The 19554-nt window shown below is 44.7% G+C and overlaps 1 protein-coding gene across 2 annotated transcripts in view; it reads left to right on the top strand.

Moving 5' to 3' along the window:
• Positions 1–334: 334 nt before the first annotated feature.
• The window catches only part of hapln1 (hyaluronan and proteoglycan link protein 1), a 111873-nt gene continuing 92653 nt past the window's right edge, over positions 335–19554 (top strand). The window contains exon 1 of one of the 2 annotated variants that reach the window (XM_033017234.1): positions 335–710. The gene's annotated coding sequence lies outside the window, so the exon portion shown is untranslated. Of the gene's footprint in view, positions 869–19554 lie in introns of both variants that reach the window. The other variant, XM_033017233.1, reaches the window with a different exon arrangement.

The following is a 19554-nucleotide window of genomic DNA, read 5'->3' as shown; positions in this document are numbered from 1 at the left end:
AAGTCGCACTCTGTGCTCAAAGGAAGCACTGTGCTGAAATATGAAGCGATTTCCTCTCACTGGGCAGACTGACTGGACCTTAAACCTCACTTATGAGCGGCGCTGACTTTTGATATATGTTGTTTTGCGCTTATTTTCTGTTTGACTCAAGCGCCGAACGGTCATTCAGTTGAACATAAGAGCCCAGTTACTTCTCTGAGTCAATAGGGAACATAAATCAGAGCCCACACACTATGAAAGGGCACCGAACGCACACGGAACCCCACCCGTTGTCAGGGGCATGAAACCAACACAAAATAAACAGGCAGAGGGAGGGGAAAGGAAAGTCACTCCAAAACCACATTTGAACTCATAATGCACCCCTGTGTTCATTGGCATGTCTGCCTCTGTCTCTTAAGTCCTTCCTTTCTTAAACTTACCTACCTCTTCTCCTTGCAAGCTGATTTTTTTTTAAACTTGCATGGGGTGATTATGGATTTGCATTGAAACCACATATCACACTCTGTTTCCCGCCGCTTGCTCGCACGTCCAAAGTTTATTTGATGAAAGTTGACTTTATTCCTGGCTCCAGCCGACGTACGAAGCTATTTTATGACGTCGTGGCTATTTCCTCTTGGTGGGAAAAGTGTCTTCTTCCTCTATGGACCCAAATCTCCACCACCCGGAGCAGCGAACGGACAGTGAGCAGTAACACAGGAAGGTCCAGGAAGGTGAGCCCGGTCCCAGTTCACATCTACTCTTTGCTGGCAACCCGTGGCAGGCGCTAACACACAAAGTTTAGCGGAAACTCCGAGAATTGTTTTCTCGTGTGTTTGTGTGTGTGCGTGCGTAATTTTGACAGGACTTCAGACTCCGCGATAGCTGTCAAGTAAGTGTAATCAATGTGATAATTGTGGTGTTAACGGGTTTACAGTAACATGGATTGGTGATAAAACACAGGAGGGGGTTGGGTTGATATACAGTGGAGTCGGATGGTACTTGGTTTTTGGCTTAACAGGCCATTGAGACGCTGAATGATAATTCGTGGTTTATCAAAAATGACCGTCCTCATTCATGCCAAATACTGTTCGCCTTTCGTGTTAGACCAGCCATAAAAAACGAGAATTAATTACAACTTTAAGAGCGAATATTTCTGCTGGAATCTTGAGCAAAACACGAAATTGCTGGAGGAACTCAGTGCGTCAAGTAGTATCTGGGAAAGGAAGACACAAAAAGCTGGAGTAACTCAGCGGGACAGGCAGCATCTCTGGAGAGAAGGAATGGGTGACGTTTCGGGTCGAGACCCTTCTTCAGACTGGGGAAGGACGAATGGACAAGCGACGTTCCGAGACAGGACCATTTGGACCTTTAGACCTTGGACCGTCCGAGACAGGACCATTTGGACCTTTAGACTTTAGAGATACAGCGTGGAAACAGGCCCTTCGGCCCACCAAGTCCGCGCCGACCAGCGACATTAGCACCATCCTACACACTAGGGACAATTTACATGTGTGTTTAACCAAAGCCAATTAGCCTTCTTCAGAAAATATCAGAGATTTGAAAAACTGTCCGAAACGTCTCCTGCCCATATTCTAGCCGGGCTCACAGAGTTCCTCCAGCATTTTAGGTTTCGAATGAAATTGGTAGGATTGCTCTGATAGCCACCATAGACTCGATGGGCCGAACAGGTCCCGTGTCAGAAGGAAATGAAGCACTCTGCGGTTCGGCAGTACGAGCAGCGCTGCCTGTTCATGCTCGATATCGGGGCCAGATCGCGCTTTCAAAGTACACGTTAGAAAACGAGAGGGGACATTCCAGGTTAACAACTGAGATGAGGCATTTGTAGTGAAGATATGGGTATTTGTGATTGGCTGCATATTTGGCCCATGTGGAATTCGTTACCGAATTCCTTGCATAAAGCAGCGCTGCCCGGATCTGTCAGTGTTACACAATTCAAAACATATTTATAATCTGTTGCTGTTTGATTCGTTTTAAATGAGAAACATTATGATCAAAAATGCGATCTCGCTGAAATGGTTTTAGTAAGGAGATACTGGGCGGTACATTTACCGAACTGTGTCATAATTACTTGGGGATCCTCAAAGAGTGATCCAAGTGTTCCTCTGTGTCGCTTGACATTTTGCAGTCTAGACCACTGGGAGTTTGAAGTTTGTCCACCAGGGAAACAAAATCATCAATCATCGATCTAAAATCAAATTTCCCCCCCAACACCAGCAACTTTTTAATCATGATCTCAGGGTTAAATTTAAAACGAATCCAGAAATCCCAATTTGAGAATCAGTGGAGATGTGGCCCGTTCGGGCAAGAGTGAAACTCCAATCCTCAGTTCTGCCTTGACCAAACACCCATTTGACTTGAACTGGTGAAGAAAAGCTCTATTTACGCGCGTACAAATAAATGATGCAGGTTTTTTTCTCAAATAGTCCGCCTTTCCTTGCTTAAGGTAGTTGAGAAAACTGAAATAACAAGCTGTTAATTTGGGCCAATTGCTAAAGTAGGGCGAGGCAGTTTGCTAAGCAAAATATTGTGCGAGCGGGGCGTGTGAGGGAATCCGGTTTGTTCATAATGCTCTCCCTTATTGAACTGAATGGGGAGTTTGTGACATTGCATGTGTGCGAGGAAACTTTATACGGTAGCCATGCGCCACCTACTGCCCATTCAAGCAACCTTTCTTTAAAACCGACTCCCCAACATTTCCGATTTTTTTTCCAGAATAAGTGAATTGTACCGTTGTATTTAGATGCCTTCAAATTACAAGGTGGTTGCTTGGTTTGCGCACTCTATAATACTCACTTTTCAAATACTGTAAGAAGGGTTTGTACAAAGCGTTAATATAAAGAACACATCATTTTATTTATCATAGTTATCATCAGTAATCAGTTCTCTGATAACATGAATTGATAGATAACATCAGTTAGTCTCGTTCCCCATCCCCTGACTCTCAGTCTGAAGAGGGTTTAACCCGAAACGTCACCTATTCCTTTTCTCCAGAGATGCTGCCTGTTACTCCATCCTGAGTTACTTCAACGTTTTGTGCTTTATCTTCATTTTATTTATAATTGTCTCCAACATGTGTATCTGTGCATGCGTGTATGTAGAAAGGCAACATGGAAACTTCCGTTTCTTTATCACTGCTAGGACTATGTTGATGAAACATAGATAGAAACATAGAAAATACATGCAGGAGGAGGCAATCCGGCCCTTCGAGCCAGCACCGCCATTCATTGTGATCATGGCTGATCGTCCCCTATCAATTACCCGTGCCTGCCTTCTCCCCATATCCCTTGACTCCACTAGTCCCTAGAGCTCTATCTAACTCTCTCTTAAATCCATCCAGTGACTTGGCCTCCACTGCCCTCTGTGGCAGGGAATTCCATTAATTCACAACTCTCTGGGTGAAAACGTTTTTCTCACCTCAGTCTTAAATGACCTCCCCTTTATTCTAAGACTGTGGCCCCTGGTTCTGGACTCGCCCAACATTGGGAACATTTTTCTTGCATCTAGCTTGTCCAGTCCTTTTATAATTTTATATGTTTCTATAAGATCCCCCTCATCCTTCTAAACTCCCGTGAATACAAGCCTAGTCTTTACAATCTTTCCACATATGACAGTCCTGCCATCCCATGGATCAATCTCGTGAACCTACGCTGCACTGCCTCAATCACAAGGATGTCCTTCTTGAAATTAGACCAAAACTGTACACAATACTCCAGATGTGGTCTCACCAGAGCCCTATACAACTGCAGAAGAACCTCTTTACTCCTATATTGAAATCCTCTTGTTATGAAGGCCAACATTCCATTAGCTTTCTTCACTGCCTGCTGTACCTGTAAGCCAACTTTCAGTGACTGGTGTACAAGGACGCCCAGGTCTCGCTGCACCTCCCCCATACCTAACCTAACCTCATTAAGATAATAATCTGCCCCATTTTTTTGCCACCAAAGTGGATAACCTCACATTTATCTATATTATACTGCATCTGCCACACATCTGCCCACTCACTCAACCTGTCCAGGTCACCCTGCAACCTCCTAACATCCTCTTCACAGTTCACACTGCCACCCAGCTTTGTGTCATCCGCAAACTTGCTAGTGTTGCTCCTAATTCCCTCTTCAAAATCATTAATATATATGGTAAACAGTTGCGGCCCCAACACCGAGCCTTGCGGCACTCCACTCGCCACTGCCTGCCATTCTGAAAAGGGCCCCTTCACTCCTACTCTCTGGTTGGTACATGAATACACACAGTTGACTGCAATAACCATATACAAGCCTACAGAACCCATATTTAAAAGTATTTTAGTACCCAGGCGCAGTGTCACCAGTAATCCCTGTACCAGGCATTGTACTTTGAATAGAGAATGTAGATCCAAGCATAACATGTGCCCTCACGTTTATTAATGCAATACCAATTCTTGCAGTCATCTTTGGCATACTAACAACTTCCAAAAATATATATTCTTCAATAATGGGATATTGTAATTTTAATTAAATAGTTGGATCAGATACTGGAGCTGTTTGGCAAACACAAGCTATTTAATGCGATGCAGATGTAACTGGGTAATTTAGTCAATCAGATAACCTGCAAACTTTTCTGGAATGGCCATTTTTCTGGGAAAGAACAGTATATTTGTGCAAAAATAACACAATCCAAGATTAAAGCTGTAAAATGTGCCACATAATGGGTCACCAGGGTTTTGAAAGACTATTGATTTCGATATTGGCTTATTATTGTCACGTGTAACGAGATATTGTGCAAACATTAGTTTGTGTGCCATCTAGTCAAGCCGTACCATACATGAGTACAAGTAGTGCAAGTTGTGCAAAGAGAACAATACCAGACGTCAGAGCATTATACAGCTGTGTGGCACAGTGGCACAGCAGTGGAATTACTGTCTTACGGCTCCAGAGGCTCGGTTCGATCCTGACGACAGGTGCTGTCTGTACAGACACGGAATACGGACTTTCCACATTCTCTCTGTGATTGTGTGGGTTTTCTCCAGGTGCTCCGCTTTCCTCCCATGCGCCAAAGACGTGCAGGTTTGTAGGTTAATTGTTGTCGGTAAAATTGTCCCTACTGCGTAGGATAGTGTTAGCGTCACCCATAATCGAGGTGATTACTGGTCAGCGCAGACTCAGTGGACCGAACGGCCTGTTTCCGCGCTGTATCTCTAAAGTGTAAAACGTCTAAATCTAGAGAAAGTGCAGATAACAAAAAAAGTTCAATAGCCACATGAGGTAGGTTGGGAGATCGGGGATTTACCATATAATCCTTAGTTGACAACTATTTGTGATTTTTTTGGTAGTCTGGGGCAGAACAACTGGCATGATAAGCTGATGCCTTTAAATAAGATGCTTCCTATGGCTGAATCTGTGTAATTAAATCTTCCATACGCTGTCATTCCACAGCTTCAGTACATAAAGGGTAGAAAAACTGATGAAAGAGCAGGCAAAATTTCCCTTTGAAGATGACTGTCATAATGTAGGAAATGATCTCAATTAGCAGAAACGTACAATTACCAAGGTCTGTCCTGTTCTGCGCATTTTGTGTGCACAAAAAGATCATGGAAAAGTGATAAATGCAGTAATAAATCCATGAGAAATGTTATAATCTTTGGTTTAGATTTTCCCAATTCCAGTTAACTGTTTGGGGAAAAAAGGAAGGTGCATTTCATAGCATAGGTTTGATATTTGTCACCAAATTTACTTCTTTCCTGATCCACCAGTTACTTACACGTCTGACACCATTTGTATTGACAGAGACTGCTGTTCTGCAACAAGTCTCTTGCACAGCTTGCCTTTAGCTTACAAGAGGCAATGGAAATATGTTTTATATATCATATGTTTTTTCTAAATTTTTATTTTTAGTGTGTTTTAAAAGTTTGTGTTAATGTTCTCTGGTTTGTTTTATGTGGGGGGTGGGGGAGGGGGTCGGGGAAAACATTTTTTCAATCTCTTACCCTGCCGTAGATGCGATTGTTTTCCGGATCGTATCCCCGGTCGCTCTGCAGCCTAACATCATGGGGCTGGAGGCCTTGCTCGGGACAGACTTTGAGCCCCACCGCGGGGTTGTGGCCTTACCATCGGAGCCTGCGATCCCTTGCCTGGAATCGACGCTCCTGCGGATTCCACCATCGAGGAGCTCGCAGTCTCGGGGAGAGACTGATGTCAGGAAGTTCCAAACAACACAAAATGCTTCGACCAGCCCCGACCCAGGGCCAGATCACCCGGCGCGTGGAAGCCCCCTCCCCCCCCCCGATGCAGGAGCTTGATTGCCCCAATGCGGAGTGCCCAACCACTGGTTATGGAAGCTAGGATCGCCCTGTTAGCGGAAGGCTCGAGGCTCCCGACCGCGGGAGAACAAAGAAGTGAAGAGATTGAACTTTATTTTGCCTTCCATCACAGTGAGGAATGTGGAGGAGTCACTGTGGTGGATGTTCATGTTAAAATGTATTTTGTGTGTTCTGTTGCTTTTTATTGGTATGACAGTATGCCAAATGAAATTCCTCGTATGTAGCAAAACATACTTGGCTAATAAAGTATGATGATGATTATGTTTATATGGAAGGGGAAATATGTCCAGCTTTATAGGGAATGGAACTAATTAACTAACTGACTTCAGGAAACAAGATCCAGTCGGCATCAATGATGCTGGTCAAAAGTTTCAAGTACCTAGGCGTAAATATCACCAACAGTCAAAACTGGACCGACCACATTAAAACTTAGGCAGAGAAAGCACGCCAATGCCTCTACGTCCTCAGAAGACTAAGGACATTCAGCAAGCCTCCATGCCTCTACACCTTCTACAGATGCTCTGTGGAAATGAGTGGCACGGTGGGGCAGTAGTAAAGTTGCTGCCTTACATTCCCAGAGACCCTGGTTCGATCCTGACTAGGGGTACTGTCTGTACATTTTACCCATGACTGCGTGGGTTTTCTCTGGGTACTCTGGTTTCCTCCTACATACCAAAAACGTACAGATTTGTCGGTTGATTGGCTTTGGTGAAAGATGTAAATTGTCGCCAGTGTGTAGGATAGTTTGAGTTTAACATTCTTTTGGACGGCATGGTAGAGTTGCCGCATTGATAGAGTTGCTGCCTTACAACGCCAGTGACCCAGGTTCGATCCTGGCTACGGGTGCTGTCTGTACGGAGTTTGTACATGCTCCCTGTGACCTGCGTGGGTTTTCTCTGGGAAACTCCGGTTTCCTCCCACACTCCAAAGATGCACAGGTTTGTAGGCTGATTGACTTGGTATATATATAAATTGTCCCTAGTGTGTGTAGGATAATGTTAGTGTGCGGGGATCACTAGTCGGTGCGGACTCGGTGGGCCGAAGGGCCTGTTTCCGTGCTGTATCTCTAAACTAAATTAAACGCTAGAAAGAATGAATAATTTGTTAATATCAGGATTAACAAACACATCAGGAAGGCTGGCTCCATCCTGGGGGTGGAGTTGGTGTTAGATCCATGGGAGGTTGGTCTTGGAGGGGAGGATGCTCCACAAACTGCGGGGCATCTTGGACAATAGAGCTCACCCCCTCCATGACACACTGGTCAACCTGAGGAGTACATTCAGCAACAGACTGGTCCCACCAAGATGCAGTACAGAACGCCAAAGGAGACCCTTTGCCCCTGTGGCTATCAAACTGTACAACTGCTCCCCCTTTTGTCAAGAGGTCAACTGTCTCCCCCCCCCCTCCCCCACCCCCCTCCCCAATCTTTGCACATCCCCAATCCTTTCCACTCATTACTTTAATTTCATGTTTCATGTATTCTGTGTTTTATGATTGTTGGCAGCCCAATTTCCCTCCTGGGATAAATAAAGTTCTACCGTGTTGTATCGCATCCTGTTGGGATACATCACAGCTTAGTTTGGCAATAGCTCTGCCCAAGACTGATAGATGTAACACAGTTCATAATTCAAACCATCAACTCCATCTACACTGCACACTGCTATGGGATAGCAGCCAATATAATCAAGGATTGTTGACAGCCTGGCCATTCCCCCTTCCCCCCCCACCCCCCTCCCGACAAGCAGAAGATGAGCAAGCTTGAAAACATGTAACACCATATTGAGGAATATTTTTATCGCCACAGTTACCAGACTAGTGAATGGTCCTCTCATGAACTAATGATGCAGTCTCGATCCAGCAACCTACCACAAAGTGGTTCTTGCACTTGTCTTTGTTTGCAGTTTCTCTGCAACTGTAGCAAAGTTTTCCATTGTATCTTGGTACATGTGACAATAATAAACCAATCCCAATCAAGTCTAAAAATTCTCGAAAATCCAAGTTTTTTGGTGGCACATGGACTCCAGTTGCACTATTTAGAATATTTTCATTTTCAAGATAGACACCGTGTGCTGGAGTAACTCAGCTGGGTCATGCGGCATCTCTCCAGAGAAAAATGATGGGTGATGCTTTGTGTCAAAACCCTTCGTCAAGAAGTCTGAAGAAAGGTTCTGACCCAAAATGTCATCTATTCCCTTTCTCCAGGGATGCTGCCTGACTTGCTTAGTTACTCCAGCACTTTGTGTCTATCAACCAGTATCTACAGTTCCTTCCGAAACATTAATATTTTCCATTTTTTTCTACTTTTCTAAGAAAACTAGCAAATATAACTAGAGGTTTGTTCTGTCGTTTCCAGGTATTAAGACTTGGGCTACACCCTTCCTTGATTCCAATGACGACATTTTCATGGCAAATTCATTTTTAGCTGCATTGCTTCAACCGCAAAGGTTACCTATTGAAAATAGATCAAAGGACTTTATTCAAAGAAAAATTATGCTCGAAAAATGGTACTCTTCAAATCTGCCCAAATGAGCTAGTTTTTAAGAGTAACAAAATTATTGATCACAATTTGTGCCTGAATCATTGGATCACTTGTCAGAAACCTTTAAGGGATTCCTTATAGAAACTTATAGAAACTTACAAAATTCTTATAGAAACGTACAAAATTCTTAAGGGGTTGGACAGGCTAGATGCAGGAAGATTGTTCCCGATGTTGGGGAAGTCCAGTTCAAGGGGTCACAGTTTAAGGATAAAGGGGAAATCTTTTAGGGCCGAGATGAGAAAAACATTTTTCACACAGAGAGTGGTGAATCTCTGGAATTCTCTGCCACAGAAGGTAGTTGAGGCCAGTTCATTGGCTATATTTAAGAGGGAGTTAGTTGTAGCCCTTGTGGCTAAAGGGATCAGGGGGTAGGGAGAGAAGGCAGGTACAGGATACTGAGTTGGATGATCAGCCATGATCATATTGAATGGCTCGAAGGGCCGAATGGCCAACTCCTGCAACTATTTTCCATGTTTCTATGTACATTAGAATGCATGATACTGAAATCAGAATGCGAAGGAAGAATTGTGGTTTTAGGAAGTTATTTTAAAATTAGTTTCAGACTGATATGTGTTGATCTAATGAGGCCTTTCTTATGAGATTGAGAACTCTCATGCTGATTCCAATTTACATTGTTGACCTGATATTATGGAATATGTCTAAAAACTAATAGCACAATGAATATCATGTTGGACAAGCAAGCAGGTACGGCAGGCAGTGAAGAAAGCAAATGGCATGTTGGCCTTCATAACAAGAGGAGTTGAGTGCAGGAGCAGGGCCCTAGTGAGACCACACCTGGAGTATTGTGTGCAATTTTGGTCTCCAATTTCGAGGAAGGACATTCTTCCTATTGAGGGAGTGCAGCATAGGTTCACAAGGTTAATTCCTGGGATGGCGGGACTGTCATATGCTGAGAGAATGGAGCGGCTGGGCTTGTGTACTATGGAATTTAGAAGGATGAGAGGGTATCTTATTGAAACATATAGATTATTAAGGGTTTGGACACGCTAGAGGCAGGTAACATGTTCCTGATGTTGGGGGAGTCCAGAACCAGGGACCATAGTTTAAGAATAAGGGGTAAGCCACTAAGAACGGAGATATTATCTAAATGGTGGCCGACTAGGAAAAGGGGAGATGCAGCGAGACCTGGGTGTCATGGTACACCAGTCATTGAAAGTGGGCATGCAGGTGCAGCAGGCAGTGAAGAAAGCGAATGGTATGTTAGCTTTCATAGCAAAAGGATTTGAGTATAGGAGCAGGGAGGTTCTACTGCAGTTGTACAGGGTCTTGGTGAGACCACACCTGGAGTATTGCGTACAGTTTTGGTCTCCAAATCTGAGGAAGGACATTATTGCCATAGAGGGAGTGCAGAGAAGGTTCACCAGACTGATTCCTGGGATGTCAGGACTGTCTTATGAAGAAAGACTGGATAGACTTGGTTTATACTCTCTAGAATTTAGGAGATTGAGAGGGGATCTTATAGAAACTTACAAAATTCTTAAGGGGTTGGACAGGCTAGATGCAGGAAGATTGCTCCCGATGTTGGGGAAGTCCAGGACAAGGGGTCACAGCTTAAGGATAAGGGGGAAATCCTTTAAAACCGAGATGAGAAGAACTTTTTTCACACAGAGAGTGGTGAATCTCTGGAACTCCCTGCCACAGAGGGTAGTCGAGGCCAGTTCATTGGCTATATTTAAGAGGGAGTTAGATGTGGCCCTGGTGGCTAAGGGGATCAGAGGGTATGGAGAGAAGGCAGGTACGGGATACTGAGTTGGATGATCAGCCATGATCATATTGAATGGCGGTGCAGGCTCGAAGGGCCGAATGGCCTACTCCTGCACCTAATTTCTATGTTTCTATGTTTCTATGAAGAAATACTTTTTCACACAGAGAGTTGTGAGCATGAAATTCTCTGCCGGTGAGGTGGAGGCAGATTCTCTGGATGCTTTCAAGAGAGAGTTAGATAGAGCTCTTAAAGATAGCGGAGTCAAGGGATATGGGGAGAAGGCAGGAACGGGGTACTGATTGGGGATGATCAGCCATGATCACATTGAATGGCGGTGCTGGCTTGAAAAGCCAAATGGCCTACTCCTGTACCTATTGTCTATTGCCTATTGTCTACATGTCTAAGTGCATTGATTAAGAGATTATTCAGTTCAGAGGTCAGCCTAAAAGCAGCACAGGCACAAAACAACATCTTGTTCTGACTTTAGTTATGAAATTGTTAGCGTTGCTTTAGTACCTCACTGAAAATGTATTTGAAAAATTCTTACCTTTACTGTAGAGGTTTCGCTATAATGAATAGATCAAGCAGTTGCAGCTCTGATATGTATTTCTTCAGTACATGCATTCATTTCATGTTCAACATCACAGGTTTAATTTGAAGACAGAGGTAACATTTTAATTTATTCCAGGTTTTAACATGCTGATGCTGGCAGCATTCTAGCAAGAGTTGTAGTCTTAACAATTGTTATCTGTATGTTCTGACTGTTCATCTAAATTATTGATGGGCAGTTGTGAAATAATAAAAGCTCAACTACTCACGTTTAATTGCAGAGCTAAACACTGTTGGATGATTCATTGAAGAACTATGTGCTCCTAAATTGTCAGTTTCTCCAGATAGACTCTATTAATTACGCTAAAGACTGTTTCCACTGGTTTATCGTTCATAGTTTTTCATTTTATCCAAATGAGAAATTCATTTGATCAACACTAAATCAGGGTGTAAATGTAGATACAATTATCATAAGCTGAGACCTTGTTCATCTGCTGAATAATTGTCCTTTCAATTGCAAAAAAAAGTTGTGGGCTGTAAATAGTTAAATGGCTTGAAGAATTGTCACCTGTCATTCACTTAGCATTTGTGTATGCGTCAATGGCTCAGTACAGAAAGAAGCAGGCTATAAGATGTTAACATTTCTGAATGCATAATACATTGCTGACTGTGACTTTAAAGTCTGACAAAATACACAATGTACTGGCTTCGTTCTCGATGCTTCAGTTTAATGGATCACAGTTCAAAAATCTCCAGAGTTTCCAAACATCTCCAGATGTTTAAATGAAGTTGGTGCTGCCATCAGGTGGCAATAGTCAGGGCTCCAGCCAGAAGATTTAATCCTCTATACAAAGTCTACAGGTTCAAAAAATCCAAGTACTGTGTTCCAGTTTTCAGTAATGCAAACATTGACAGATTGCCACGATAGAATTAGATGGTATACAATCAAAAGCATGCTGAAAACAAAGAACTCTGTTATTTCATTTTAACTGGTTTCTCTCCATCTCCCCCAAGATCAGATTATATCAGTCGCCTTTCTTTCCCTTGCTATCCTTTCGAAGGTATTCCTCCCATATGAGGTGATAATGGCCAATAATTCCAGCTGGTCGAGACATGCATCTGGACCCATTTATCCTCAATAAATATGCACATGTGCATCTTCCAATGAAGGCTTCCAAGAAGCTTGGTATCCGACGTGCTCTCATTTCCCATGAGAGGCTCCAGCCTCAAATCTCTGCTATGGTAGCGATTCACAAGGCAAATCATAGAAACATAGAAACATAGAAATTAGGTGCAGGAGTAGGCCATTCGGCCCTTCGGGCCTGCACCGCCATTCAATATGATCATGGCTGATCATCCAACTCAGTATCCCGTACCTGCCTTCTCTCCATACCCTCTGATCCCCTTAGCCACAAGGGCCACATCTAACTCCCTCTTAAATATAGCCAATGAACTGGCCTCAACTACCCTCTGTGGCAGTGAGTTCCAGAGATTCACCACTCTCTGTGTGAAAAAAGTTCTTCTCATCTCGGTTTTAAAGGATTTCCCCCTTATCCTTAAGCTGTGACCCCTTGTCCTGGACTTCCCCAACATCGGGAACAATCTTCCTGCATCTAGCCTGTCCAACCCCTTAAGGATATTGTAAGTTTCTATAAGATCCCCTCTCAATCTCCTAAATTCTAGAGAGTATAAACCAAGTCTATCCAGTCTTTCTTCATAAGACAGTCCTGACATCCCAGGAATCAGTCTGGTGAACCTTCTCTGCACTCCCTCTATGGCAATAATGTCCTTCCTCAGATTTGGAGACCAAAACTGTACGCAATACTCCAGGTGTGGTCTCACCAAGACCCTGTACAACTGCAGTAGAACCTCCCTGCTCCTATACTCAAATCCGTTTGCTATGAAAGCTAACATACCATTCGCTTTCTTCACTGCCTGCTGCACCTGCATGCCTACTTTCAATTACTGGTGTACCATGACACCCAGGTCTCGCTGCATCTCCCCTTTTCCTAATCGGCCACCATTTAGATAATAGTCTGCTTTCCTGTTTTTGCCAAGCAAAATGGATAACCTCACATTTATCCACATTATACTGCATCTGCCAAACATTTGCCCACTCACCCAGCCTATCCAAGTCACCTTGCAGTCTCCTAGCATCCTCCTCACAGCTAACACTGCCCCCCAGCTTAGTGTCATCCGCAAACTTGGAGATATTGCCTTCAATTCCCTCATCCAGATCATTAATATATATTGTAAATAGCTGGGGTCCCAGCACTGAGCCTTGCGGCACCCCACTAGTCACTGCCTGCCATTGTGAAAAGGACCCGTTTACTCCTACTCTTTGCTTCCTGTTTGCCAGCCAGTTCTCTATCCACATCAATACTGAACCCCCAATGCCGTGTGCCACTAGGTTATCACCTCAGCTGGGAAAACCACAGAGATGGGACTTCAAATGGGATCTTTCTTGCTAGTGCAGACTTATGGACAATTCTCTAATTGCTAGCGTTTAAGAATTGCCTGAGATCGCTTGAACATATACGACAGCTGTGTTATTTGCTTCAATACAGCCACTGTTCAAGTTTGCATTCATGTTTCAACACTTGCATCCAGATGTTCTTTCTTTCCAAAACGGCATGTTTCTGCGGTATATCACTAAACTAAACTAAACTAAACTAAACTAAACTAAACTAAACTAAACTAAACTAAAGTTATGGATAACAAAAGCACTTGTGCAATCATGGAAATCTCAGAGAGTGTTCAGACACAGAGATCAAAACATTAATATTTGGTATAACCAATAACTATGTCCACATTTCACTAAATATTTAAGTTATTGCATGGATTTGTACAGGTGAGTTGTTGATTGTGGACTGGCTCAGTGGTGCTTTATAGTCACGTGTGCAAAGGACAAACGCACAGTAAAATTCTTTTTACACAGAGAGTGGTGAATCTCTGGAACTCTCTGCCACAGAAGGTAGTTGAAGCCAGTTCATTGGCTATATTTAAGAGGGAGTTGGATGTGGCCCTTGTGGCTAAAGGTATCAGGGGATATGGAGAGAAGGCAGGGATGGGATACTGAGTTGGATGATCATCCATGATCATATTGAATGGCGGTGCTGGCTTGAAGGGCCGAATGGCCTCCTCCTGCACCTATTTTCTATGTTTCTATGAGAGTCTCCCCGTTTGGTGCCATTTACCATAGAAACATAGAAAATAGGTGCAGGAGGAGACCATTCAGCCCTTCGAGCCAGCACCGCCATTCATTGTGATCATGGCTGATCGTTCCCCTTCAATAACCCGTGCCTGCCTTCTCCCCATATCCCTTGACTCCACTAGCCCCTAGAGCTCTATCTAACTCTCTCTTAAATCCATCCAATGACTTGGCCTCCACTGCCCTCTGTGGCAGGGAATTCCATAAATTCACAACTCTCTGGGTGAAAAAGTTTTTTCTCACCTCAGTCTTAAATGACCTCCCCTTTATTCTAAGACTGTGTGGCCCCTGGTTCTGCACTCGCCCCAACATTGGGAACATTTTTCCTGCATCTAGCTTGTCCAGTCCTTTTATAATTTTATGTTTACCAAGTCCAGTGCAAGTTTCAGTTTTTAAGGTGCCTGATTTAGGCAGGCCCTAGGTTTGCTGCAGGGCCTCCAGTCATCGCCTTCCTCGATCGACCATTAACCAACGTCTGCCTTTGTTCCCCGGGGGCACCTCCCGCAGCCGACCTTGAGGGCGATGTAGGCCAAACCCTGCTTCCCTCCCCTCCGGCTCCATAGAGTCATAGAGTCATAGAGTGATACAGTGTGGAAACAGGCCCTTCGGCCCAACTTGCCCACACTGGCCAACAATGTCCCATGTACACTAGTCCCACCTGCCTGCGCTTGGTCCATATCCCTCCAAACCTGTCCTATCCATGTACCTGTCTAACTATTTCTTAAACGTTGCGATAGTCCCAGCCTCAACTAACTAATCTGGCAACTTGTTTTATGCATCCACCACCCTTTGTATGAAAAGGTTATCCCCCAGATTCCTGCTAAATCTTTTCCCCTTCACCTTGAACCGGTTCCTCTGGTCCTGGATTCCCCTACTCTGGGCAAAAGGTTCTGTGCATCTACCTGATCTATTCCTCTCATGATTTTGTATATCTCTATAAGATCACCCCTCATCCTCCTGCTCTCCAAGGAATAGAGACCCAGCCTACTCAACCTCTCCCTACAGCTCAACCCCTCTAGTCCTGGCAACATCCTCATAAATCTTCCCTGAAGCCTTTCAAGCTTGACAATATCTTTTCAATAACATGATGCCCAGAACTGAACACAATATTCTAATTGCGATCTCACCAATGTCTTGTACAACTGCAACATGACCTCCCAACTTCTATACTCAACATGACCTCCCATCTTCTCGGCCTCTGGTCTTCAGGGGACGAGCAGCGACGGCTCGGTGGGCTCCTCCCTTCCAGGCACGGTCACCTGGTCCTGCAGGCCCCTCCACACCGGCTACCTTGAAGCCTTGTAGCTGCCTTCAATTGTACCTGGTGTGTGTATGAATAATAATAATAATAATGGATGGGATTTATATAGCGCCTTTCTAATACTCAAGGCGCTTTACATCGCATTATTCATTCACTCCTCAGTCACACTCGGTGGTGGTAAGCTACTTCTGTAGCCACAGCTGCCCTGGGGCAGACTGACGGAAGCGTGGCTGCCAATCTGCGCCTACGGCCCCTCCGACCACCACCAATCACTCACACACATTCACACACATTCACACACAGGCAAAGGTGGGTGAAATGTCTTGCCCAAGGACACAACGACAGTATGCACTCCAAGCGGGATTCGAACCGGCTACCTTCCGGTTGCCAGCCGAACACTTAGCCCATTGTGCCTGTGGGAATCGCTGGTCGGCGTCGACTGTTTCCTGTTTCCTGTTTCTGCGCTGTATCTCTAAAGTAAACTAAACTAAACTAAAGCTTCTCCAGCATTTTTTATCTAACTTCAATTTTCCAGCATCTGCAGTTCCTTCTTAAACTAAAGCAATGTGGATCATCTAAGAACTGAATGTACTGCATGGTATTGATGTACCAGCTGCAGCTGTTTAGTTGCGAGTTACTCCCTTTAATAAAGGATTGACTGCTGATAGCACCACCTCTGTTATTTTCCCTTTGGAGGCTGTAACACTAACAGTACATGGAGATACATCTGGAACCCCCGTGGGAATGACAGCGATGATTCAATCCAAGATTTCAAAACTAAAATTGAAAAATTTGTATTTGGTAATGCTATCCTCATATGTGGAGCAATGGCAAGTCACAAACAGTTCAACCATGAGTTAGACACCAAAAGCTGGAGTAACTCAGTGTGTCAGGCAGCATATCTGGAGAAAATAATTGGGTCTCAACCCAAAACATCACCGATTCCTTTTCTCCAGAGATGCTGCAAGACCCGCTGAGTTACTCCAGCTTTTTGTGTCTGTCTTTGGTTTAAACCAGCATCTGAAGTTCCTCCCTACTCAACCATGAGTTCGTTGAGTCATGGATCAGGCTCAGAAGGATGAGTCTGAAGAAGGGGTTCGGCCCGAAACGTCGCCTATTTCCTTCGCTCCATAGATGCTGCTGCACCCGCTGAGTTTCCCCAGTAATTTTGTGTACCTTCGATATTCCAGCATCTGCAGTTCCCTTTTGAAAACTCAGAAGGATGAGTGGCCTTTTCACTAAGAAAAGTAGAATATCAGCAAAACCTGACCTATGATTGAAGAGTAGAAACAAGAAGGGAGGAATTGCAGGCCTTGTTTTAAAACAAAGACCCAAACAGCTGGAGTAACTCAGTGGGTCTGAAGAAAGGGTCCTGACTCGAAACATTGTCTATCCATGTTCTTCCGAGATACTGCTTGACCTGCTGAGTTACTTCAGCACTTGGTATCTTTTCTTCAATGAAAAATCAGCACAGGTCCCCAAAAACATTCAACCTACATGTGGTAAACAATTACTGCTCATTGAACAAAGGTCAAATTTGAATATTTTTAAATCACCTTTTCATAGAAACATAGAAACATAGAAAATAGGTGCAGGAGTAGGCCATTTGGCCCTTTGAACCAGCACCGCCATTCAATATGATCATGGCTGATCATCCAGAATCAGTACCCATTTCCTGCTTTCTCCCCATATCCCTTGATTCCGTAAGCCCTACGCTCCACTCCCTCAATAGCAAGAATGTCCTTCCTCAAATCAGGAGACCAAAACTGCACACAATACTCCAGGTGTGGTCTCACCGGTATTGTACCACAATACTCCAGGTGTGGTACAACTGCAGTAGGACCTCCCTGCTCCTATACTCAAATCCTCTTGCTATAAAGGCCAACATGCCATTTGCTTTCTTCACTGCCTGCTGTACATGCATGCTTACTTTCAGTGACTGATGTACAAGCACACCCAGGTCTCGTTGCATCTCCCCTTTTCCTAATCTGACACCATTCAGATAATAATCTACCTTCTTGTTCTTGCCACCAAAGTGGATAACCTCACATTGATCCACCTTATACTGCATCTGCCATGCATCTGCCCACTCACCCAACCTATCCAAGTCACCCTGTATTCTCATAGCATCCTCCTCACAGCTCACACTGCCATCCAACTTTGTATCATCCGCAAACTTGGAGATGTTACATTTTCAGATATTTTCCTCCTGAAATTTTGGTAATGGTTTGACATCATAATGTATCTTTCCTTTTAAAGTAATCACAGTGACCACTAGTCTCATTTGGACAACCTCTGCTGGTTTGCTGGAGTTACCGATGGTGTGGTCTTGTATTAGACTTTAGACATTGGAGATCCAATGTGGAAACAGGTCCTTTGGCCCACCGAGTCCTTGTCGACCAGCAATCATCCCGTACACTAGCACTATTCTACACAAGGGGGACAGTTTACAATTTACAGAAGCCAATTAACCTACAACCCTGTACATCTTTAGAGTATGGGAGGAAGCTGGAGAACCCCGGAGAAAACCCACGCAGTCACAGGGAGAATGTACAAACTCTGCTAAAAACAGCACCCGTTGTCAGGATCGAACCTGGGTCTCTGGTGCTGTAAGGCGGCAACTTTACCGCTGCACCACCTTTGTTGCAGCTTCGTACAATGCAATATGCAGAAGTGTGTGCCAGTCACATGATTTATAGTGCTGTCAAAGGCTAACACACACCATTAAGCCAGTTTTGATGTTTTACAGATGACACACTCTTGGCTGCCATGATATTTACCTTAGTTGACTAAGCAGGTGGAGTGTCTGAGGAGCAGGAATAGATTAATGGCTGTGCTGAAAGAACCTTTTGACTCCATTTCTCATCGACGTTGCCCCTTGGCAACATTGACGGAAAACACGGCATCAGGTTCCACATGTACACTAATGACATCCAGCCCTGCCTCACCAGCACCCCCCTCAAACCTTCCTCCAACTACAATTCATCATGCTGCTCGTCTGACACTCAGTATTCAGTCAGCTGGAATTTTGTCTAGTTAAATATAAAGGAACAAACATTGTCTTTGGGTTTAAGAAGGAACTGCAGATGCTGGAAAATCGAAGGTAGATCAGCTGACATCTAGAGCAGCGGATGCAGTAGATGAGGTTGGAGGAGATACAGGTGAACCTCTGTCGCACCTGGAACGACTGCTTGGGTCCTTGAATGGAGTCGAGGGGGGAGGTAAAGGAACAAGTGTTGCATCTCTTGCGGTTGCAACGGAAAGTGCCTGGGGAGGGGGTGGTACGGGAGGGAAGGGAAGAATTGACAAGGGAGTTGCAAAGGGAGCGGTCTTTGCGGAAGGCAGACATGGGGGGAGATGGGAAGATGTGGTGAGTGGTGGGGTCACGTTGGAGATGGTGAAACTGACGGAGGATTATTTGTTCTATTTGCCGGCTGGTGGGGTGAAAGGTGAGGACTAGGGGGACTCTGCCCTTGTTACGAGTGGGGGGATGGGGAGAGAGAGCAGTGTTACGGGGTATGGATGAGACCCTGGTGCAAGCCTCATCTATGGTGGAGGAGGGGAACCTTGTCTTTGGGCCTTATTCCCCCGCAATCGATTCCATCCCTCTCCGAGATTCAACCAAACACTGCAAAAACAGGACATGCTATTTGATGCTGAGCTGAGCCTCTGTCGGTATATTCTCCCCCTCATCCACATGCACCATTTGGATGGAATATGTTATTGTCACATGCGGCTAGGCACAGTGAGATTCTTTGCTTGCATCCCCAATGTATATAAATAGTGGCCCTGGCAAAGCTACAAAGCACGCCGGCTCCTCCTTTGTCCCCCCCCCCCCCCACACACACACAGCAATCCCCCCACGCTGGGTCCTCCATTGTCCTCCCCCCACCTCCCTCCTTTGTTCCCTCCCCCCACCTCCCCCCGCCTCCCGCCACCGAGACCTCCCCCTGCTGTCGAGCCCCACTTCACGCCT

Source organism: Amblyraja radiata, chromosome 3 (genome assembly GCF_010909765.2).
Source record: "Amblyraja radiata isolate CabotCenter1 chromosome 3, sAmbRad1.1.pri, whole genome shotgun sequence".
In the NCBI taxonomy this organism is placed as follows: Eukaryota; Metazoa; Chordata; class Chondrichthyes; order Rajiformes; family Rajidae; genus Amblyraja; species Amblyraja radiata.
This window is presented reverse-complemented; position numbering and strand designations above follow the sequence as displayed.